Raw genomic sequence first — 12,309 nt, forward strand, 5'->3', positions numbered from 1 at the left:
GAAAGGAAAGGAAAGGAAAGGAAAGGAAAGGAAAAAAGAAAAGAAAAAGTGAAAGCTGGAGAATGGATACCATCTAGTGGTATTGTCAATAAACTAATGGATTTGGCAGTCACTGCATTTGTGCTGCTGCATGTCTGTCTTCCTTTTGGGGTCTTTGTTCTTTACTGGAACTCATTAAGTTTCATCATTATATTTCTACAGAAAAAGAAATAGCAGCTTTGAATTGGCGACAGTTGGAGAACATGCAAGGCAGTGCTGTGCTGAATCTTCAAGTTCTCAAATTGCCATTAGATTTTCTTCTCTCTGCCTCTCTCTGGAAAAGACATATCTTGATACAGGACCAAAAAATTGCTGTGAAGGGTATTAGAGACTCAGAGGAATACAGAGACTCTGTTTCCAACCAAGTTCTCATGTTTTTTTTTTGCTGATCTGGACCTTAGCACTGAAGATCTACTTCAGCTATCATGTCTTCATCTTTCTCCATCCTCATTCAAGTGAAGGACCTTCCTTTCTGGCAGGGGCTGCAGACCTGACCCAAACCCTGCTGAAGAGCTTTTGCTTTGGCTTGAAGGAGTTCATCTTCAAATTGATCTTTGCAAACTCTTACCCTGAATTACTCACTGGAGGTGAAGAGCTCTCACTGCCATTGAAAGGCGCAGCACCTTTAATGACAATCCTTTTACCTCTCTGATAGGAGGATAGGCAATCTGGTCCTACATGAGCAGCTATACACCGTGCTTTCCATACCACTGAAAGCAGGACTGCAGAACATTTCAAGTTTGCAAATTAGCTTGTGTCTAATGGGTTCAGGCACTTGCAAGTCACAAAACTACACTGCATTGCCACTGGTTGCTAGACTTCAGTTGTGTTCTTAGGGCAAGGAGGCTTTTGCCATCTCTGCCATACCAGCTGTGCCACACTATGAAGAAAAGGGGGACAGCAGCTTGCAGGACCTGGGTAAGCATTCTTGTAGGAAAAGTATTGAGATCAGACACATCTCTAATGAAGTTCAGGCAGCACACCGTACAGCTAGCTCAAGACACGGCATGAGGGACCACCTCACATGCCCTCTGTGCTATCAGCATGGGGAACTCTGTCAAAGAGATGGACTCAGGGCTTTTAATCCCCCTACATGACATTCTGACAGAAGGTAGAAATAAAGACCATCTTCTTGAGAGTTTTGAGTTTCTGAAACTTACTCCATCCAGCCTCATCTTCTTTCTCGATGAAGAAAATTTTATTTTGAACTGAGATTTCTGAGTATATTTTCAAATTGCTATGTTGACCAGAGTTCAACTTTAGAAAGTATTTTTTTTAAGTCAGTTTTAATTCTAGTATTACGCTCTAGCATCCTGTAATGTGTGAGGTCTCTGAGTTACCAGACAAACTCACCAAAATTTTTCCATAAGCTGTTTTTATTTTGTTAGAGATTGTTTTTGGCTTCATTTTTATCATCATAAAATAAACAAACAAACAAACAAATTCTTTTTGTAGTTTTGCTCTGTTTTGGAAACATCACCCATCCCCACCATGCATGAACACAAAGATGGGATTTTGATTTGATTGAATAGTTAGGTTGGACTTTTGAAAATTAATATTTTTATTGGAAATCAAAAATTTTCTTATTCTATGATAATTTTGATGATATAGAACCTTTTCAGTTTGATTATAAGAACTAATTTCTCATAATATTTACTAATAAATATTTGCATACTCTTTTTGTTTTTCTAATTACACTTATAGAAGTACGTTTTTCTCTCTGGCTCTGCTCTTAAGCTCTGTCTKCCGCTCTAGCAGTCAGATCTGTTGATCTGGAGTCTCAGCGGTCCGTGCAGACACATACTCAATGCACAGCTCCCTTGTTCTTTATTTTCCACCATCAGTAAAGCTCGACTGGAAAAGTGCTACCCCAAAGCAGGAACTATGTGCTTTCATGTCAGAGCAGTTGAGAGAATGACATGTTCTTCTAGAAGGCAAAATTGCCAGAATTATTTATGATGCTATATGAGGATTCTGTTTCCAGTTTAGCCTGCAGCCGAGCCTGAACGTGTCTTGTTCATTCAAAGCTGACCCACACTTCTTGGCCAAACCCTCAGAAGTTTTATTCCTTCAAAGAGCCTTTAAGCTTTAGCAACCGTTTGTTCTATTAAAGCCATTTCAACTACGAAATTTAGTGTTAGTGTTTAATTAGAAAATCTCTTCAGTGAAAATCATACTAAAGGACACTGAAGTGAAAGATTTTACATTCACCTAGACATGTTCCTGTGGACAATTCTCCTGCCGACTGAGAGGCTTTTTGGACATGATGAAAGTCTCGTTGTTACCTGCAGCGTGGTGGCTCCCCAACAGGCCACTGCAGCTTATTAGAGGACACTTCCTTGCTGCTCTCTGTGTCTCACCTTCAGCCACGTATCACCAGCTGTCTGATGTTCGCATCTTGTCTAATTGTATGCTATTATTTGCAGCCTGTCAGTCAACCTTTGTCACTGATAATYGTAGCAGGAAAACTATAATTAAAGTTATCTTGCTTTCAAAAATGTCTGATGTTCCTGTCACGTATCATGAAGTTTATTAAGAGAGCGTTTCTCTTTCAGCTCTTTCATAGGCCTCCCAAACGCTGGTCCCATTCACACACAGCCTACCTCTCCATCGCAATTTGCAATTTTTTTGGTTCTAATAACAAGTCTCACCTCAGTTCTGCAGAAAGCGTGAGTCTGCTCTCAGAGGTGCTCCTTCCCCTGCCGTTGAGACAGCTTGTGAAGAAAGAGCTGCCAGGGTGTAATCATGTCTCTAAAGCCTATGACTGCCTACTCAGGTCTGAAACCAAGTTTACAGAAAAAAAATCTTCACAAAATTTGTGTGTGTCATGGTAGCACTGATGGGCTGCAGAGAAGGAGTGCGACCCTCTGTACAAAATAATCAATAATAGGCTACCAAAGTGATAACACAAAAAAAGTCTTTCTGAAACTCTCATGGTGCATCAGATATTCAATATAGCACAAAAGAGAGAAATATACACAACTTGGAGAATTATCTGAAAGTATTTTCACAATATATTTTCTTTTTCTGAAAATAAGTTACATATTTTAGTTGAAAAAAGACCGTCATGCCTATAATGACTATGAGAAAAAGAAAAAAACATTATTTTGAGAAAGAGTATGTTTTCTTAGAAATTGGGAAAGGGAGAAAGGACATCAGAAGAGAAGAAATATCTTCTAGAAATATTTTAGCAGTCATAAAAAATTGGATAAATATCTAGACAGAATAATCTGACACATTTAACTGACACAGTACTAATCTGACACAGGATCCACAATATCCTGTGTTAAATAATACAGACAGAGTGTAATGTTATTGTTTAAAAATATCATTCCATTGGACAAAAGATAGACTTAATCACACTTTTTCAGCCTATCTGCTGTAGCTGCTGTTGTTGAAAAGAGATGAGAAATGAAATTACAGATTGAGGCATACTCTACTTCTGCAGTCTATAGATAACTTACGCACATCCAGAATTTTGCCCTCTGCATCTTTACAAGGAAAAAATTCTAAAAAAGAAGAAAAAAAGACTCCAGAAATAGATACAAAATGAGGATTTTTAAAATTATTTTTGAAGTATTTGATTTTTAGACATTTTAGCATCTATTGTACTAACTACCCCAAGTACAATGCATCTTTTCTTAAAATGCTGCACAAAAAAATGATACAGAATAAAGAAGATGTTCTCTCTTCAAGATAACTTTTCTTATTTCTCAGGAATAACACCTAACACATATGACTATTTTTTTACTGAGAATGCTGTGTTACTGAGACATGCTGAAGAAAGAATCTACTYGACACTTTATCTTACTATTTTTAAATCTTTGGTTGACTTCTAGGCTCATGTAAATGGTAAAGCTTATTAAAAAAAAAAAAAAAGCCCCCAAATCTCACATGAGGTCATATGTATTAGAAGAATTATTTTATTTCTGCAAGAAGGAGTTATACACTGACATTTCTATTGGATCTGTAGACAATTAATTTCCTGGGCTACTAGGCCCGGGGAGAGCAAAGGACAGTGCTCCCTTCTCATTTTGAAGCTAAGGAATTTCATGAGTCACCTTGAAAAACAAAGGATAAAAGCATCAATGTTCACATTAGCTGTCTGGCTGTATTTTCATCTGTCACTGTTGCTTTTTCACTTGGCACCTTTGCTTTCCATAGAACTTACTGAAGCTAGAGCAGACCTTTCCTGTGACTTCAGTGACAACAAAGTACAGCAGAGGTTCTCAGTTTGTGGAGCGTGGGGGCTGGCCTTGCTTAGAAGATCATAACTCACATTCAAGTTTTGTAAGGAACCGATTGTTTATTTGTTTGTTTGTCTTTATTTTATTTTCAGCTCTAACTCATGAGTTTTGGGGCTTCTGTGGTTTCAAGCTGGGTCTCCAAATATACTCTTATGGGTTTTCTTGTATTTCATATTTCTGGCTCAGCATGCAATTAACATTGTTTTGTACATGAAAAGAATTCCTCGTTTCAAAATAATGGTCTGAAGTAGAAGTGTAGTAAGAAAATGCTGAACATTACTTATTTATATTTTTCTTAAAAAAAGAACAAAAAACAATTTAGCAACTTTTCCTGGAATTAGTGATTCTAAATATCAAAAAAGTGTAACTTCCAAAGCTTTACTTCCACTTATGAGATCTAATAGAGTTAGAAAGAAAATGCCAATGTACATAAACTTATTGCAAGGGCATTCTTAAACAGCTTGGATAAACTGCAGAAAGGCTTGTTTATTTCATACTCAGCAAGATCAAATTTTTCATACATCTTGGAAAAATAGAGACAAATATTTAGACAAGACTGTAATCCAAATAAAACAGAATTATTTTTGAAGCATGTAGAGAGCTCACTGTGAGATCATATAGTCCTATGTGTATGAATGCAGGAGATAGGTTGGAATAAGCTATGTTATTGGACAGATCTAAAAGGTAGATATAACTACTTAATAGGCAGGCAATTTAAATCTAGTTCTGCGTCTTTCTGTTTATGAATAGTGGCAAAGTAGAAATGCTAAACTCTCTTCCTATTTGTATTGAATGCATCTAGAAAATAGAATTTTTATAAAAAAAATGTTGATAATATTGAACAATATTTTTCTCCCTAATTTAGCAGGATCAGATGAGAAGTGAATTTGTTCAAAAATCCACTATTTTCTATTAAAATACATTTACACGTGAGACTATATTAAAATAAAACATTTGAACTACTCTAGTTTGGAGCAGAAAATTATTTTGTGAATTTCTCTCTTGAAACTGATATGAAATTGAGAACAATTTTAACTAATTTTACAGTAGTTTTATATCTTCCTCTCTTGCGCTGTTATTCCAGCATTTTCCAGCTGGTATCGTCTTCCCTATCCATTCTCCAAAAGAAGACAAAATTGTATTTTGGCCGGAGGGTTGAAGGGGGTGAAATGTTAGATATGTACGATTTGATATTTGAACACAAATATTACTCATAAAATTATCCTCCAACCCTTGGAAATGGGATAAATAAAACTTTGTTGAGCCCTGCTGTCAACAGCAACTGCTTCTAGGACTATGAGATGCACTAATATAAATAAGATGCAGGCTTTCTGAAATTCAGAAATTACAGTTAAAAATCACAGCTAATAGAGCGATCAGTAAATAATTGAAATAGTTATGGAAATATAATTATTTTTTCATAGGACAAGGACTTGTTCCTTTTACATTATCTGTCAGTTTCATTTACACTGTAATTTTTATTTTTAATTACATCTTTTTGATATTCATTTAATCGAAGAACAGTACAATAGAAGTCACTTTTTGAGAACATCTCCCAGACTGCCAAGGCTTAGCAAAGGACACTGTCTAACAAAGAGTCATAGAAAAACTTCACAGCTGTTCACTTATTTAGTCAAATATATATATTTTCTCTACCTTCTGTTTAATGATGATATTTAAGGTAAACTATATTCAGCAACGACAAAAATGGTATATTAAATTTGTGTGGAATAGTAATAAATTATAGCTAAAATAAATGACCTCTCACAAAGCTAAGTAGAGGAAATTTTGCCACATCTCTTTTCAGCAGAGTAAGTCAATCGTTTATTTTTGGAACAAAAATGCTACTCACAACTTATTTATTCAACTGAAGCATGGCTAGCTTTCAAGTAACTTTTATAACTGCATGAAATTGATTAAGTTGCAATATAAGCCCTAACTTTAAAACATCAAGTGAATAGGTAAAGGGTTTTGTTTGTTTGTTTGTTTATTTTACATTTCCTGATTTGTATGACAGATGATAACTAAAAGAAATAAGAAATTTTTAACCTCTAACGGTCATATTAACATTTTCAGTTTAATTGACAAGACAATTAGTTTGCAAATCTCCACAGTGGACATTCAGTTTACTTACATCATAGAGGAATGAGAAATAGATTTGCAAAATCTTACTACTTTTAAAATGACTTACTTATTAATTTCTAATAATTTTAACCTCATAACAGTGGTATGAAAAATGCATAGCTTACCATATGTTTTTGTAATGAGAAAATTTTTATTGCATTATTATTACAAACACGCAGATTGCAGATAGAGGTCTTCCTGTCAGCTGCTTTCTCTTCACATCATTTGGAAGACCAGCATTACCTGAGGACAACCTAAAAGACATCAGTTCATGGCTGCCTCTTGGCTTAAGAAGTCAGTTTCCTGAAACAACTGACTAGATGGGAACTGATTAGTGCTGGAGAGAGACCAATGAAAGAGGAGAAATGCTAAAGAATAGAATAAAAATAATGGTCACTAGGGAAGATACCTTGGACAGTTGTGGAGCCTGGAGAAGTCCTCAGGGTAAGGCAAGAACAGTTCTGGCTGTCCCTCTGCCATAATGTTTGTGTTGTACCTCACTCTAAACATGGAATAAGATATTTCTTAATTCACATAGTTTCATAACCTTCCTTTGTTTCATAGTTTCACAGACTTCTTTTGTTGTCTCGGAAACAATGTGGAATGACAATGACCACACATAGTTACTACCAACCTGTTAGTTTATTTTTAATCAGGATAATCTCAGCTCTGTTATTTGTTTGAGGTAAGAGTGACTCAGATACAAAATTTTCACATTTAGAGTTGACCTAAATATTTTTGGTTTCTCGCTATATACTGCTGTATCGGTGTAATGTCATGGGGGAGCTGTTGTTTGTGTTTCCTTTTTTTATTTTGTATGGGCTTGCTGGAGGTCTCTATCTCTCTTCTGTAATGCAACATTTTGCCTCCTATAAGGCAATGGTATTCTTTCACCTTGATCTGCAAGGTGCTCTCCAGGAAGCATGAGTCTCATGGCTTTACAAAAGTTCTTTTGCCTAGTAATAACTTTTTTTTTTTTTTTAAGATAACTTGCAATTTTTTTCTAAATTTGGAAGTTTTTAGAATTTTTCTTCTACAAACTTGAGAAATATGCACTAAAAAAAAATAAATGACAGATGAGGGAACTGAATTTTATTTAATTTTATTTTATTTAAAATAAAAATTTATTTTATTTAACCAACATTTTTGTATGCATGTATGAAGGACGATGACTCTACAAGGTAGTGTGCATATTCTTTTAGAAACAACTCTGAAAAGTACACATTTATGAGAGATTATCACCCCTGTGCCAAGCTATAAGTCGTTTTCTGTTGGTTACAGGCCTTGAATCTGGCACCATCTCCTATGCTGCATTTCTGCATTCGTAGGGCTACGAGAAATGTATAAACAGGCTCATGGTCAGACATCTGGGCTGAAGTAATAATGCTACCTTCCAAGGGACCAGGCCTATATCCAGAAATGTTGTTATTTAAAAGGATTAAGGCAGGTCTTCAATCTTCTTGTGCAATATAATCTTTGCTCCCATCACACTAGTAACTTCTCGTTTGAAATTGGCTATCTGTGTAGCATGCTCTCGGTGACCCTGTCTGAGCAGAGGGGTTGGACTAGATGATCTCCAGAGGTCCCTTCCAACCTCAACCCTTCTGTGATTCTGTGATCTCTGTTATTCTTGGAGAGAGTCCAGCGTAGGGCTACGAAGATGATCAGAGGGCTGGAGCATCTGCCCTGTGAGGAACGGCTGTGAGAGCTGGACCTCTTCAGCCTGGGGAAGAGAAGACTGAGGGGGGATCATACCAATGTGTACAAGTACCTGAAGGGAGGGTGTCAAAGGGATGGGGACAAACTCTTTTTGGTTGTCCCATGTGACAGGACAAGAGGCAATGGACACAAACTGAACCACAGGCAGTTCCGCCTGACCATGAGGGGGAATTTCTTCACTGTGAGAGTGACGGAGCACTGGCACAGGTTGCCCAGAGAGGTTGTGGAGTCTCCTTCTCTGGAGATCTTCAAGGCCTGCCTGGATGCAACCCTGTCTAACATGCTGTAGGTGACCCTGCTGAGCATGGAGGTTGGACTAGATGATCTCCAGAGGTCCCTTCCAACCTTACTGATTCTATGACTCTATGATTCTACTTTTAATTATTTCCCTTTAAAATGAAATAAAACGTACATCTTAGGCAAATTGTAAATGTAGTCATAGCTTAGACTTTTCAAAAAAGTTTATTCAGAATTGTTTTCAGTGTATAAAAGGATTCATATTAAACCTCTTAATTATTGAAGCTATAGATGACACACTATATACAGTGTGTCTGTGTATAAAATATACCTAGTACAGAATGAGATTTAAAATAAGATTTGTGGACCACTCTAGGGGATAATTCTTTTGTTAATAAAAATAAAAATAATATTTTTGCCTGATATAAGTGCTTACCTACTGTTGCCCCCCCMAAAAAATCATTGTGATATATGACATAGAAATAACTAGAAATAGCTCTATTTTTTAATAATTTTAAAGATTTAAAGATTTTTTTCTTTTCTGGATCACAGAAGATCTAGAAAAGATGGCCCCATTTAGGGCCTCTTTGTGAATGCATTTTAGATTTTCTCTTTCAGAATAAATTTCTTATCTGTAATCCAGAAATTTTCCTATGGATTGATAAACTAGTTTAATTAACTATTTTGGCTTTTATAAATATCATATAATAACAGAAAAATATTTCACTAAAGTTTTCTTCAAAATATTTCTATATGACTCTAATATGGAGAGAAATTTATACCACGGAGAAGAAGAATGTGTCCCTTTTGTTCAAACTTAACATCTATGTGATTTAGGCTTTGAGATATAGAGGTATAAATATTGCTCAATTAAATTATAGTTAGAGCTGACCAAAATTCAGCATTTAGGTATAGCACTTTTAAAATTTAATTTTAATTACTTCAGAGCAACATGAGCAAATATACTAATAGTTAGAATTGTTCCAGGATAAAAAGTTATATAAATATGTTGGAGAAGAGTGACAGGAACACAAATTTAATGGACCAGGTGTGTGATGTGGAGCCTGTATGTCCAGGAAGCCCTTACCAAGGTTTTCTGGACTTTCAGACATTCTGATAAAGCAAGATCAGATGTTAAGATTTCTCAGCAACTGAGCTCCCTGGGGCATCTAGAACTGCCAGATTCTTGCAGGAGGAAGCATAATATCTTTGTTAAAGTTCCTCTTTTCCATTTTTGCAACAAAGCCCTGATGTGCTCCAGCACTGGAGACCAAAAAGCTCTGAGGTGTCTATTAGTCTGTTGAATCTAGGCATGACTGCTCTTGGATCTGCTGCCCAGATACAAGATATATCTGCTACCCAAATTTTCTTTGATGCAAAATCCATTTGACTAATTTTCCAATAATAGAACTAGAAGTTTTTATACAAGTAATGAGATGAGCTCTAACAGTATCCCCTGTTTTGGGACTGTTTATTTTTCCTATTCTTTCTTATTCTTGTTCTTGTTCTTATTCTTGTTCTTATTTTTATTCTTATTCGTACTCCTCTTAAAAATTGCTTAGAAGTTACACTTCCACTATCATTTAAAACTCTTTGTAATGTTACTCKGTTCCACAAGGAACAGAGTTTTTTAGCTGTCTGAAAACAATACATGCATATTCGAAAACAATACATACATATTCTTCAGCTATTTCAGTACTTGATTTGCTGAACCGGGGACACAATTTAACAAAGAAAATGATTTCTGATGCGAGTAAATCAAATTTTCCTATACTCTGTGCTGTCCCACTCTGATCCCCCAGATTTGAAGAGTCTTCTTGGTGACATGAGATACACACGAATTGCTTACATTTCTAGAGGACTTAGCTTTAACTCTACCAGAGAAGAAATTTGGGGAAAATTGAAGAAAGTTTCTTTCTTTAGGATAAATGCTTACATCCTGGGCATCTAAACCCGACGTGGCAGTGAGAGACTGCCTCACAGGCAAGGAGTAACTGCTCATTTGGTCATGTTACTGCTCGGAGATGTTGCCATATTGACAGGGACGATCAGTATTGCATTATGGCCAGTCATCACTATCTGATTTTCCACACTTTTAGCATAGCTACCCCAAATACGTAAAGGATTTTGATACTCGGATTTTTTTTTTTTTCCTTCTCTTTAGAAGGATATACTGGAAAGATACCTTGTTTATTCATTAACATCACAAATGAGTCCACCTGCCTTTAATGGATTATAGGTTTGGTACCACCTGAAGATGCCTTGTGCACATTGCATCTGTGATTCTCCACGGAAGGTGCAACAGTGAGACCCCTTAGGCAAAGAGACAGAAGAAAAAATACCCTGCTTCTTTCTCCGTCTGGTTGTAACTGATGCTGCTGCCCTGCAGAAACAGTTGTGCTTTTGTATATAGATGACATGAGATGGCCATTCGTGCATCACTTAGTCTTCTATTGGTGCTTGGTGTCTCTCCAAGATCTGCACTGGGAAAAGTAGATTTGAGAGCAGATCAATTTTCCACATACAGCTCAAATGTCCTGTGRTGAAAAAGGAATCTCTTCTGATCTAAAGTGAGACTTCTTGTCACAGACTTAGAAGTCTCCCATGAGGCAGGCAAATAAGGAGGTCCTTATTCAAAGCCCAGTATGTCCATGCAAGAACCCCTCAAACGCTYTCAAGGTTTCTACTTAACTTATTAAGTAATGATTTTACACAGTAATATTCAAGACAGTACAGTTGTGACCRAAAAGTGACTTATAACTATGGATTTCAGTGTCACAGCACAATGGTAGACTTTAAATATTTGTGTTTCTTCCCTGTGGTCGAAAGAACTGCAATATGTAAAGTTCACTACAAGAATCTGTTTTCTGGCAACTGTGTTTTTTGTCAGTTCAAATGGTTGTGTGTCAGGTATGCCAAATATTTCTATTAGACTAAATCAGTAAAGATTTGAAGTAGAAAAATATAGCTATCCAGTTTTGTCTGACTGAAATTTCAATACCTAGTTCAGGTTCTCCTTTTTATAGAATACTGGCACAAATGCAGTATTTGCATTTGTGCCAGTATTCTATTAAAAAAAAAGGGGGGGGGGAAGGGAAGAAGAAGGAGAAAAAGAGAAAAAACAGGTAGGCAGATTGCAAAAGACAGAGAAAAAATATACCCACAATAAAGAAACCCAAATGTTTTTCAGAAGAATCTTAGTATTTCCATAACAATATCCTGGATTTTGTCAAAGCCTTTTTTGATTTATTGAGGCTGATGSCATGGATATTGAATTATAYATTTTTTAAAAAAATGTATTCATTGAGGCAAATAAAATGAAACAAACAATCTAAACTAGTGAATACAACACTGTAGACTAAAAAAAAAATGACTTGGCCAGGTTGCCTGGTAATTTAAGATGGCGCAATGTTTGTTTCTTAAGAGATTGTATGGAATATGTTATTTGCTGACATTTCAGTACAAGTAGTCTTCACCTATGTCCATCTACTGCAATTAACTGGGCTGTGTTTATCTAAATCGGGAAGATTTCAAAATCCTGCTTCAAATTTAATTCCACATGTGCAATAACTTACTGTGACAAGCTTTTGGCTGAGAAACAACCAAGAAATTCGTATTGTTAGGGAACAGGTATTATTTGTCATGATCCTATTGAAACTGATGGTTATTATCAACAAAGACTAAAAAATTCACAGGATGGTAAGGTAGTGTAATTAAAAAAAGAAATTTTCATAAGGGTGAAACCAGATCAGGCTATTTAGCTCAAATATTTCTTTCTGACAGTGATCAGTACCACAGGCCAAAGGAAGAATACTTAGTAGAAAAAGGACAGAGTGGTACTTCCCAGAACAACAGTACTCAGAACAGTACCCTACCTACCTGAGTCAGAGGTAAGTTTTTTATATTTAATAATCCTTAAAATATTAAAAATTTTCTCTTTTCT

At 36.0% G+C, this 12,309-nt stretch overlaps 1 long non-coding RNA gene across 2 annotated transcripts in view; it reads left to right on the forward strand.

Annotated features, from left to right (window-relative positions):
* Positions 1-12,309, forward strand: part of LOC146598643 (uncharacterized) — a 48,625-nt gene that overhangs the window by 22,307 nt on the left and 14,009 nt on the right. For both annotated transcript variants that reach the window (XR_014895230.1, XR_014895229.1), the window contains exon 3: positions 12,150-12,256. This is a non-coding gene — a long non-coding RNA (uncharacterized LOC146598643). The remainder of the gene's footprint in view (positions 1-12,149; positions 12,257-12,309) is intronic.

The sequence above is a fragment of the Rhea americana genome, unplaced genomic scaffold (genome assembly GCF_003343005.1).
Source record: "Rhea americana isolate MKP2758 unplaced genomic scaffold, rheAme1 scaffold_158, whole genome shotgun sequence".
Classification (NCBI taxonomy): domain Eukaryota; kingdom Metazoa; phylum Chordata; class Aves; order Rheiformes; family Rheidae; genus Rhea; species Rhea americana.